The sequence below is a fragment of the Apium graveolens genome, chromosome 2 (genome assembly GCF_009905375.1).
Source record: "Apium graveolens cultivar Ventura chromosome 2, ASM990537v1, whole genome shotgun sequence".
NCBI lineage: Eukaryota > Viridiplantae > Streptophyta > Magnoliopsida > Apiales > Apiaceae > Apium > Apium graveolens.
The window spans coordinates 163,982,760-163,995,771 of record NC_133648.1 but is presented as its reverse complement, the minus strand read 5'-3'; positions in this window follow the sequence as shown (position 1 = coordinate 163,995,771).

The following is a 13,012-nucleotide window of genomic DNA, read 5'->3' as shown; positions in this document are numbered from 1 at the left end:
CAAGGAGGTTAGGGATGATGAGGTCATCCAACCAATAAGAAGAGGGCAAGTAAGGGATGATGACATCACAAGGTGACATAAGCATGACATAGGGGGGAAGGAGGTGTGGATGAATGATAACCACACAAAGTTCAAGGTTAATAAGGTAATTAACCAAAATCAAAACAAAAACAACCAAGGTAAATCAAAGCAAATCACAAAAAAACACAAAACACTCCATTTTCTTCATGAAGCTCTCAGCTTCTTTCTTAGCAAAAGGGAAGTCCAAGCTCCTCCACTTGCTAATTTACAAGGTAATTATCCTAGCTTCTCCTAGTTAAGTTACATACTTCCTAGAAATCTTAGCTTCAAAATCCTTTCCTAGAATTTTCTATAAATCATTCAAGAAGATGGTGAATAGTACTTTCTTGAAATTAATTTTTTTGTTCTTGATTTCTTTGAAAGAACAAGCTTGTAGGAGGTTAGATTAAGGCTTCCATGGGCAATCCAAGGATCTTTCATGGATTAAAAGCTTCAAGGAAGGTATAACTCTTCATTATCTTAGCATTTAGTTGTTTGGTATAAATGATTATGATGATGGAATGAGAGATTAAGTGTAGTAGTTGTTTTGTCATGTTGAGATCTTAGTGGTTAAGTGCTTTTGTTGATTTTGGAGTTAAAAAGTAGCACTAGTTGTTCTTGATGATTCATGGTATGATTTGAGCTTGGTTTAAATGGTTTAAAGTGGTTGATGAGTGATATGGTCATATGGTTGTATTGGGATTGATCGGTGATGATTTGGTGTTGAATTGGTTGGTAAAATTTTGGGAAATCGCGTAAACATAGCCGTCGTAATGTCCGATTTACTTTAGGCTGTTTTTGTTCTTAACAATAGGACCCGTGAAATCACTGCTAGGTTTTGACCATTGCCATGATTAGATAGTTCATGTTACGATCTTCGTTTTGATATGTAGTTTGATTCCGATGTACGGTTTAGGAGAAACGGCCGTTTTGAGTAACGGTGTTTCGCGACCGAACCGTTACCACTCGCCTTAATTTGAAACATAGGTTAAAGACCTTAAAGGACTAAATGGGTGTATGAATCATTTATGTAAAGTGTATTAGGCAGTTGGTAAGACACTCGCGAAAGAATCACCTTAAAACCCTTAATGGTTAATTTATTAAAAATGGTGGAGCCGAGGATACTCGAGCGACTTAAGTAAATCGTTAAGCGCGAAAGCGAACGTTAGGACTCTAAAGGGTTAAAATCTAGTTTCTTAAGCGACCAGGGTTTAATTCCGACTTATGTTGTTGTTCATAGGTTATCGGACCCACTCTAAGCTTAAGCCTATCCGGGAGCACTCAGACAAGTTTTCTACCCGTATAAACTGCTGTTGTGATGTATATGTGTATATGCATGATCTTGTGATAAATGCATATTTGTTATTAGCAAATTATTGCGATATATTGGAGCATGTGATATGGTATATATGCATGCCTGTTTCGTATTCTTGATTTATATATCTGTTGGTTCAAATGCTTATTAGTTGCATAATACCTATGCTAGAGATAAGCAGTACTGGCGTATACCCATAGTTTAGGGGACCCAAAGGCGAACATTTTCAAAACCGGGAGTCGATGCTCCCGAGTATATTATATATATATATATTTATATATATATGGATATAGTTTTCAAAACTATTGATCGAATAAGGTTTATTCGATAACTTTATATTAATTAATGAATATTATTTGAATATTCATTCGAGGACTTATGACTCTGTTTATTATATTTAATGATTATTAATTGAATATTCATTTGAGGATTCATTTGAGGATGTATGACTCAATTTATTTTATTTAATGAATATTATTTATAATATTCATTCGAGGTATTATGACTCCGCTTATTATTTAATAATATTCTTTATTTTATTAAAGAATAATGTTTCGATAATCAAACTTATTTTCGATTATTCAAATAAAGATAGTACTTTCGTATAAGTATATCTTTGGTTATTTAATATTCATTTCAAGTATGAGTTTTAGAACTTCTACTTCGATTATTTTTATAAGGATTATCTTTATGAGAATATTATTTAAATAATAATATTCAGATATTTCTAATATATTGGGACTGATTTATTTTAATAAATCAGCAGTACTCCAAACATTCTTAAAAATGTTTTCGAGTCTTCAAAATGATTTCTAAAAGTTAGGGCGGATCCCAAAACTCATTCTTTTATATTTAAGATCCTCCTTTCGAAGGGGATTTAAATACTCGCTCAAAACCTGGGGGATCCGGCTCTGTGGTGTATTTTACATTCGCAACATGGTTGCTGTTTTGAGAAAACAATTTGATTACTTGCCCAACGTTCGGGAAGTAAGTCCCTCTAATTGAGTCGGCATAAGCGACAGGCCGGGGTACGGTTTATCAAAGTGTAAGTGGCTGGATGGCGGTCCATCAACGCGTAAGAGGCCGGGTGGCGGTCCAGCACAAGGTCCTTATGTGACCAAGGTGATGACCGGTGGGGGATTCATCCATCTACTAGTAGAAAAGGTTACTTATTGGTATCTTTGCCTGATCAGCAAGATATCAGGTTTATGCCAAAATTTCTTTTCTTTCCAAATTCATTGGATATTGCAACTCTGTTCATACTTTACATGACAGAGGTTTTCAGGAAATGTATGAGAGATATATATAGGTGTATATATATATATATATCGGGACTTAATGAAGTATCTCGTAACTTCATTTCATTCAATAATATTTCAAAGATTGAATCTATTCAAGTATTATCTTGTAGTCTCATTTATGTGATGAACTTTTGAAACTAATTATAACTTGAACGGTGGTAGTTCAAGTAGTATTTGGAAAAGATATAAGTATATTGGAGTATCTTGTAACTTCATCTTTTAAACTTATATCTAGTAAATGATTATCTTATGTATGTCAAAGATTTTCAGAAAAACGTTGAGACAAGGTTAGATATATGAGATCACCTTGCAACGATAGTTTTATACAGTTATAAACTAGAACTCTGTGTATATTATGCATGGAAGAGGACTTCCAAGATTTTGAAAAGTATATATGTATATATACTGAATATTTTGCGAATTCATCGCATTAAGATATCAAACTTGGTTCATTTCTTTTGACCAAGACTTTCATGAGTACTATGAGAAGGCTCATATATTGTTAATCATTATACATATTATTTTGGTGGGCTTGCTGCTCACCCTTGCTTTCTCCATTCATCACACAACAACAGATAGAAAAGATGAACAGGACCAAGCTCCCAATTCGCGAGCGGATAGGAAACGTTTCGCAGTTTCCTATAGGCATTGATGTCGCTGTAGCTGAGGTAGGAACTACCAATAGGCTAGGCTTCAACTTTTGATGTACCAGATTTATGTATATTTATGAATTGTAATAATGGCAAAGAAATGTAAATTATTCAGAAATCCTTTTAAGGTGTATTGGCAGATAATTGTGGAATAAAATGACTTGTGATTATTTTTGGATATTCATCTTTGAGACTATAACTTGTTGTGTGTGTGTTTATTGTGGGTTCACAGTACAGAGTAGTTGATTATTTATTAATATTGGGTGTCATTAAGGGAAATGGAACTCGTGACAACCCGGATCCCCGACCCCGGATTTGGGGGTGTTACATCTTCTCCCTTTACTCACACATCAAGGCTCTCTCTCTCTCAAACTCGTGACTCTCTCTTTGCTCTCTCTCTCTCTCTCAGACCATGATTGCAATTCTCTCTCAAACCTCCGCTCTATCTCAAAAACCCTGATTCTTTCTCTCAAATATCAAACTTCATCTCCTTCAGCTCTCATCTCCCTCTCTCTCCATCTCTCGCCCCCCCTCTCTCTGTCTCTCTGTCTCCTTTCTTACCGCTCCTTTCTTGTAAAACCCAATTTAAACCTAATACGAAATCGCTGAATTGAGATCTGTCTCTCTCTTTCTCCACTCTATCTTTGTATTCTCTATTACCATCTCTTTCTCCTCTCTCTTTCATCTCCCTATCTAGATCTTGGTGGAAGCTTCGATTTATGTAAAATTGATTGTTGAAGGTTAGATTCTGGCCATGGTGAAAGCGATTACCGATGGTTTGAAGAAAAGGAAGGAGTTTTCCATTATAAATCGGTCTAGAAATTGGTGATCTTATTTGATTTAGTAGCTTAAAATCGAGCCGAGAAATCAAATGTTTGGTTTGATTATGTATGTAAATTTTAAATTTGTTTCAAAATTTTACGTTTTTATTTTAATGAAGCTTTTGTTTATAGGTCTGAAGCTTTGGAGCTTAAAACCAACCTCTAATCGGTAACATATCTCTCTCTTTTAGCTTTATTTACATCCATTATGTATTTATATAGATCTGTCGATGTATATCTATATTTGTATGTTCAGTTTTGTTTATTCTTTTATGCTCTGCTATTAAGTTTAGGTGTTAATAAACACAAAGAAGGATACAAAGGCATGGATTTTCTTCAAGTTCTATTGGTTCTTTTAGATTTACAGTGGTATTTTGAAGTGGTGTATGAAGGTAAAACATTGAGAAACCATCAGAAAAGAAAGAGGCAAGCCTATTTTAATTTTCATTATTAGTTTTCTATTTATAGAAGACACTAATGTGTGTTTGAATGTTGGGTGGATTTGACACTGCTCATTCCATGGCTAGGTAATCCTGATACAGGACTATATTATAATATATATATGTTTTACAGGAAGAAGTAAATGGATCTGTAGTAACAGTTCTTGAATAAACTTTTTGGCATACTTGCTACCTGGTTATCTGTAAGTATCTGTGTGGTTAGTTTGCTGTTGAGAAAAGTTCGTACTTTCTAGTTTCCCCCATATATACGAGCATGTGTTTCAATTTATTTTTTACCTTACATTCAGAACTTCATACACATTTCATTTGTCTTTTGGGGCTTAAGTAACAAAATTATTATCATGAGTTCATGATAGATGTCCCTTTAGCAATAAGTTCTTTGACCACATTTCAATCATTTTTATTTGATTAATTGATTTGATCGTACAAATATCGAAAAACTGATTACTGAATAGTTCTCTAAATTTTATTCTTTGCACCTCGAGTCATATATAAGAGCTGACAATATCTTTTGCCAGTCTTTAAATATTTTTTGGGGTTACTTTGCTATCTTCATTTGTTTTCTTCATTTTTCAAAGCCTTTTACCGTTGTACCTATAGACTAGACTTAAAGACTTCCCATTCTAAACAGAAATGGAACTCAACAGGCTTGTTGATGCGAAAGAGTAAGGCATCAGGCAGTATTTCTGGGAAACTCATCATAATAGGAAAATCTGATGAATTTCCCAGAAACTCTAAATCAATCTCATCATGTCCAGCTCCTTGAGACGATAGATGCATAACATTGAATAACTATCAAGGCATGCACATATGACTTACTCAAGTTATAAACTTAAAATTATATGTAGTTTATTAATATATAGGACAAGTAGATGATAAAAAGTAACTTACATAAAATATGGTAACAGTGCCAGCTGAGTTCCTGAGGACAAGCTTGAGTTGCATGTCAAATCTGCCAAACAAGTACTCATTCTTGGATTGAAAGCCTGAGCCAGAAGCCTGAGCCAGAAGCTTGGTCGAAATACTGGCTAATGGACTAATGGATTGTGTATGGACTGCCTGATGTATCAATTTTCTGTCCCAGAAAGACAGGACGACAAGTTGCAGTTTGGTTTCAAAACTGCCGAGCTAGGTGGAAGAGCAAGAAACTTGAGGATGAATACTCCAACCTCAAAAGGGAGCATGATAACACTATGGTGGAGAAATGCCAACTTGAAACTGAGTTAAATGCAATATTTAGTTTTTTTTTTAATCTCAATTTAGAGTTATTTATAATTAATGTCAAGTTCTTCATGGAACAAAGATTATAAGCCATATCCACTTAACTACACACAAATAAGCCAATAATCATACTTCAAAATCATAGCTATATATTATTCTCTTTTGGCTTTCCCTCGGCGTGCCATATGTAGAATCCTGTCGTAATTTAAATGATTTTTCAGATGATCCAAGTAATAATTGTACTGGAGGATATGATCAAAACTGCGTACATGAAAAATGATTGGTGGTACTGGTCATCACCTTCAGTTGCAGCTAAGATTTGTATAATATATGGCCTTGCTCTTCATATATATGCATTTGATGCAGCCATAATATATAATGTCCCAGGTCCGGAACCATCAGAGGTGTTCAAGTCCAGTTGAGAATCTCCTTCCAACTTAAATTTGAAAACTTCCATGACTCCAGGATCCAAGGATGTCAAATAAGATTCCCCAGACCTTCCTAGACTAAGGAGTGGAAAAGCAAGATAAGAAAAGACTCGTATTCCTTTACAAAAAGTGTAAAGACCTAAAATTGTTTAGTTATTAGACCTAATCTTGGTTTTAGGCTTGGAATTTTGGATTTGATTGATGTTAAATATTTAGTTATTAGACTTGAAATATTCAATGTTATTGAATTTGTTTATTATAGCATTGATTATTGTGATTTTCTGATTCAAGTTTCAATAGTTTGATATATATTTTGGTATAGAAGACATCATTTTAACAATATTAAACGAAAAAGAACTTAAAAATCTGATGTGAAATAGTCATTTGACATCGATTCTGAAAAGAAACTCATGTATTATTAAGCCAAATAACATCGGAATTTTAAAAACTGATATCTTTAATTTTACAATATTAAAGAGTAAACATCGGTTAAATAAGTTAACAGATGTCTGATCCAATATTTCACATCGGTTAAAATAGTTAATTGATGTCCGATCCAACATTTCACATCGGGCAAATAAGTGATCCGATGTCTGATTCTTCATTTTGACATCAGTTTGTTTAAAAGAATTTTAATAAATGGCTTGTAAAGCTTGTAAGTTTTATATTTTAATGGATAAATACCTTATAATGGGCCTGTTTGGCAGAACAAAATAAGCAACTTATTTGCTTATAAGCCCGTAAGTACTTATCGATTAGTGTTTGTCGACCCAACTTATAAGTTAAATTTACAACTTATAAGCTGATAAGATGAATGTTAGCAACGACGTACTTTTTCTCAACTTATTTTATTTTTTTTTGTTTTTTATTAACTTTTGTATTAAAATTTATGTTTTTACATGTTTTTCTAATTAAAAATTTACGAATCAAGATAATTGTGTTTAAAATTTATTTATTTTAGCTCAGTTAAGTAAAAAAAATTCTGACATTTAATCAAACACTTATTTAACTTATAAGTATTCATCTACTTATCACTTATAAGTCCCTTATTCATTTTAAGTCATAAGTTACTTATTTTAAGATTTCCCAAACGGGCACAATATACTCATAATCACCTAGAAATACTGTAATCTAAGCTGAAATTTATTACAAAGACATCACATTTAATCTTAAAACTGATGTATAGCAGTGTAGTAGACATCAGCTGTTAACCGATGTCAAAGGCTGATGACATTTAACATCACACGCGAAGACATCGGTTCAGATTTTTTTTAACACCAGTTCTTAACCGATGTCTGATGCTATATTTCAAGTAGTGATGGTTGCTCCCAGTCATATAAAAATTCTTTCATTATCCTTCTTCTTTCAGAATGATTTATTGATTCCCCCTTCCCATCAACTATTTCATAGCGATGCGTTTCATCAAAAAAAATTCAAAATAAGAAGTGGTGTAAATTATGATTTAGTAACTCATATTCTCTTCGATAAAAGTGTGCATAAGATATAAGCACACCATTCAATGAGGCTCTGTATGAATGAAAGTTATGCGGGACTTTGTCGTGCTTGAGAAGTTACGAATGAGTTGATCTTGTCTTTGTACATAGTATATCATTTATTAGTCTTTCATAGTTATAATATCGATGAAATTATGAATTAAAGTATGAGCCTTAGGGATTTGATCAGAGGTAACTTATGTTGAGGAACCATAAGAAATTCTAGATAAAGAGGATAAAATTCTAAGAACTAAGTCAGCCATGCTTGTAAGAGTGTTGTAGAGGAATCCCAAGGTTGTAAAGTCAACCTAGGAGCTTGAGAGAAAAATGCTCAAAATATATCCGCACTTGTATTATTAGGCTTGATTCTGGGGTCAGAATCCATTTAAAGGGAAAATGATGTAAAATCCGGGAATTTCGAGTATTATATTACATGTATTTTTGTGAATAAATGTGAAGTTATGTGGATTATATAAACAATTATGCAAATTAAAGAATAATTATATATATCTTATTCCAGTAGACGAGTCATTAGTATGGTATTGATAATGAATTGAAATTAGTCGATATGTATTTTGAGATCGTATAGTATTATTTGGAAGTGGTTATATGTGAAATAGTTAGAAAATAAGAAAATGATATTTCTTGAGAAATGAATGTATTTTATATGTGAATTATATGCTTATGCATCGTATACATGTTCGCACTGTAAGCGGTAGTTTTTAATTTAATTTTAAATAAATATTTATGTGAAATTATTACTTTTATTGCCTTTATAATTTTTTATAAATTATAAAAGCATTTTAAAATTATAATTCTTGTTCTATTATTCCTTGAATTAGTTTTAAAACTTTATAAAATTTTGTGTTCAATATATTTTGGTATTTTAGTATTTAAATTTGACTTATAAGCATTATCGCATTTATTGACAACATATCTTGCAAAACTCATATAAAATAATCTATACGCTCAAAATTCATTTTAAAAATTTGGATAGAAAGATAATTTTATTTTCTACCCACCCCCAGCCCCCGGTTTCTCTAGAATCCTCTCCATCTCTATAAAATCACATTCTCAATTCCCCTCTTTCTTAATTCTCTTTCGGCAAAATAATCACCATCGTCATTTCTTCTTCTTCTTTCATGTCTTAAGCCTCCAAATCACTTCCTCTCTCTCCTTACTCTTTAATTACCTTGAATGTAAAAAATTATATGTATATGTATGTATATCTCAAAGTGGGTTTTGTGATTTTGGTGTTAATTTGGAGGAATAAGGAGAAAGAGAATTGGGGGTGAGCGTAGTGGTGAGAGACCCGCGTTTTGGGCTCTCCCGTAACTTGCCACCGTCGGCAATGATTGTTCCCCAAAAGAAGATAATTATTTAAGGGCGTTGGATACAATTATATCAATAATTTAAATTCAGTATGTAAGATGAATAACAGTTTATTAAATATGATATAAACTGTTACAAAATTCTCTCAAGAAATTCTAATATTCTTGAGGATTGCTAGGTTACAATGATTTTCGTGTCAAGCTTATCAACAGGGATAGCGTATTCTGTATTTATATAATTCACAGCTGCTCTATCAATTATAAGATATGTTAAGAAGATATTTATTATATTTCTATACATATCTCAATTAACAACTACGTTCCTACAAATCGGGAACCAACACTAAACTAGTCCCCAATTATTGGGACTGTGTAAATCAGTGGATCTTGGTTTACTTTGTAATCCTGATTGCAAGACGTATCCTGATGACTGTCTTTATCCTGATCCAAATCCTGATGTCATGCAAATCCTGACGGTTTGACAAATCCTGATTCTCAGCAGATCCTAATTCTGACTTAAAGCATTTTCTCCTAACAATGACCAAGCGGAGCCGGTGACTTGATTTTTAATTGAAAATTTGATGGGTTTCTGAATTATTGTGCTTGTTTAGGTGAAATAATGTAAGCTATTGGTGAGTTGTTAGATGCATGTTATTTTTTAGTTTATATGTTCCTAGAATTGAATATATGTTAATATTTTGGGTTTGTCTGATTGGAATTCTTTATTTAGTTTAACTTTTCTTGATCTTTGGTTAAATTATGAGTTAATATTGTATTATATGCTTAATTTAGCGATTAAATGAATATGAGATGTAAGTAATGATGTTTGTGAATTATGTTTTAATTCTGTTTAAAAATCTGTTATATATGCTATGTTTATTTCCCTGTTTTGGTTGAGTTCTAGTTATGACATGAATGTAAAGTTTATGTGATAATTTTGTTAGATATTTTGTTAAAATATGATATGTTTATTATTAAAAAATAAAATTTCTGACCAAATCTTTTACAATTAAACCTATATAATTATATTTTCAGTTTTCCTCCCGTTACTTCATACGTTACTTCTAATACCTTTAATACTTATAAATATTATTTTAATACTGTTGCCGTACAAGTACTATATATATACATGCTTTTAAAGCTCCTGAAGATTAAGAAAACGAAACAAAATACAGAGTATCACACCTCTGGAGCACCCCTGTTCTACAGCCTCTAGCAGCATTCTTGTCAATTCATTCTTATTTTAGATTTATTTATGTAACCATCTATATAGTTACATATCTATTAGGGTCATACAAATATATAATTGGGTTATTTGTGGATGTTATTTGGAGCAACGGAAAATCATTGTTGTGTCATTTATCGTTCATGCACGAGGAAGGAAGAATCGGATTGGGTGTTGTACCGCTAAGGAGTTGCCATCGAACCTTGCACGAGAAGGGGCACGATTCCTTAGGGCAGTGTTTCAAACGCCTCACCAGGCCACTTTCTAAACTCTCTCATTTTCTAGATTACATATTATTTCCTACAAAGTGTTTGTTTATTTGCTTGATAAAACAATATTGTCTAGTAGTACTGGTTTGTTCCGTTGTTTTTACCAAGTTTGATTAAAGTTTCACCGTGTCAAATTAGTTGTTGCTCTTCTTTAATATATTTAAACTTTAAATACTAAATCTACTTGCATTTATCAAGGCCTCACTCTTATTATTTTGTTGTTTTGCTGCTGGTTCGTTGTTATAAGTCTAGTATACTTCTTTCACTTATTCCCTGCCAAGACTTGATTAATATTTCACTATTTTTATACTGGGATTGTCCTTAAACCCCTGTCTCTGGTATGCTCATTGTTATAGTAGTAGGCTGGTCATTATAGTGTGTATCCTGGTTTCAATATTTTATGCACTATGGGCCAAGAAATTCTGAAATTTATACAACAATCTAAGGAATCGTGCTAATTTTGTTTGCCGACCATCTTGTTTTAATTGGTTAATCAAGCAAGTTAATAGGCTGAGTATTTGCTTGTGGAAATAAATTAAGACATATTGTGGTAGTTTCCTGGTGTCCCATTTGTATACATTTTTGAAAGAAAATTAGCTAACACTATACAATTTTATTTCCGGCTTGAGTTTATGCATAGTACATTTTTTTTAATTGTCTGGTGCGTTGTTTTCTTACCTGGTGTACTATAATATTGGTGGACAACTTGTTTGGCATATTAGTTGGCTGGTTTTTGAGCTTATCATTTCTATATATATATATTTATGTATATATTTTTTTGTGTTACCCAAATAATCTGCTACAATTTTTTGACATATAGTAAATTTATTAAATTACAGTTGATAAATTTTATTGCTATGGCGGATACAAGAGATGACATTCGTTCGGCTTAACCCGAGAAATTTAGTGGCTTCAATTTTAAGCGTTGGCAAAAGCAAATGAAATTTTGGTTGACCACTTTAGGCCTTATGAGTGTTTTGGAAATGAGAGTGCTAGTAAAGAAACTTCAACTCCAACCGAAACTTCAACTACTACATCTTCTACTCCATCAAAGCCTACTAAGGATCAAGATTACATTTGTCTTAATAGGATTCTTAGTGCCTTGTCGGACACCTTATATGATATATATTGTGAGTTTGATTCGTCCAAAGAATTGTGGGAAGCCTTAGAAACCGAATATGGGTTTGATGATGTTGGCATCCATAGGTTTAGTGCGTCCTTTTTCTCTAACTTGAAAATGGTAGATAATATACCTATAGGGGATCAACTCCACATTTTTCAAGATTATATTAGATATCTTGAATCCAAAGGTTCTAAATTTTCTGATGAATTCAAAGTATCAAATCTTATTGATAAACTCCCTCCTGGTTGGTCCGATTTTGCAAGAGAACTTCGTCACAACCAATCTTCACTCACTCTTAATAATGCCATTGTGAAAGTCCGAATTGAAACTGAGCATAGGCAAAATGAAAGGTCTAAAACTGAAGTTTCTCCTAAAGTAAATCTTGCCGAAGAATCCAAAAATCCAAATCGCCGCAAACCTTTCTTTAAACCAAAAAATAGAAATTTCAAAAATAGTGGGAATAAGTTTCATAATAAAGGCCCCTCTAATTTTTCTCAAAATCAAAACCGAAATCCTCCTAGGTTTAATGGTGGTTTTAAAAACAATCAAAGAGATTGTTATGTTTGTGGAAAAACAAATCATCTCGCTGCTCAATGTTTCTACAAGAAAACTCAGCCAACTCAAGTTAATAATCGCTCCAAGTCTGCCCTAAAACATCAAGTCAACATGCTCGAGGGAACTCCTTCTAATAATGCTTTTAGGTTGGAAAATTCTATCCCTTTAATAAATCTTACAATCTATAATTCTAATGATTGGTGGTTAGATTCTGGAGCTAATACTCATGTTTGTAATGAACGCTCTTAGTTTTCTAATTATCAGGAATCAAGTGGAGGAGATGTAATTCTAGGAAATGATTCGGTAGCTAAAGTTATGGGAAGAGGAAGAATAAACTTGGAATTCACATCCGGAAAAAATATTAGTTCTCAATAATGTTCTTCATGTACCTACAATTAAGAGAAATCTCATTAGCGGATCACTTCTTATTAGTGTAGGTTATCGCATTGTTATGGAATCAAATAAAGTTGTAATCTCCAAGAATAATGTATTTATTGGACAAGGTTATGTAAGTGATGGATTAATAAAGTTGAACATTTCTTCCAGTATTATCAATATAGAAATCTCTTCAACTCTCTTAAATGTTGAAAATTCATCTTTATGGCACGAAAGACTTGGACATGTAAATTATGGTACAATACAAAGAATGATCAATAAAGGTTTAGTCCCTAATCATAATATTAAAGAAAGATCCAAATGTGAAATATGTGCTCAATGCAAACACACCAAAAAGGCTTTATCCAATATAACTAGAGACTC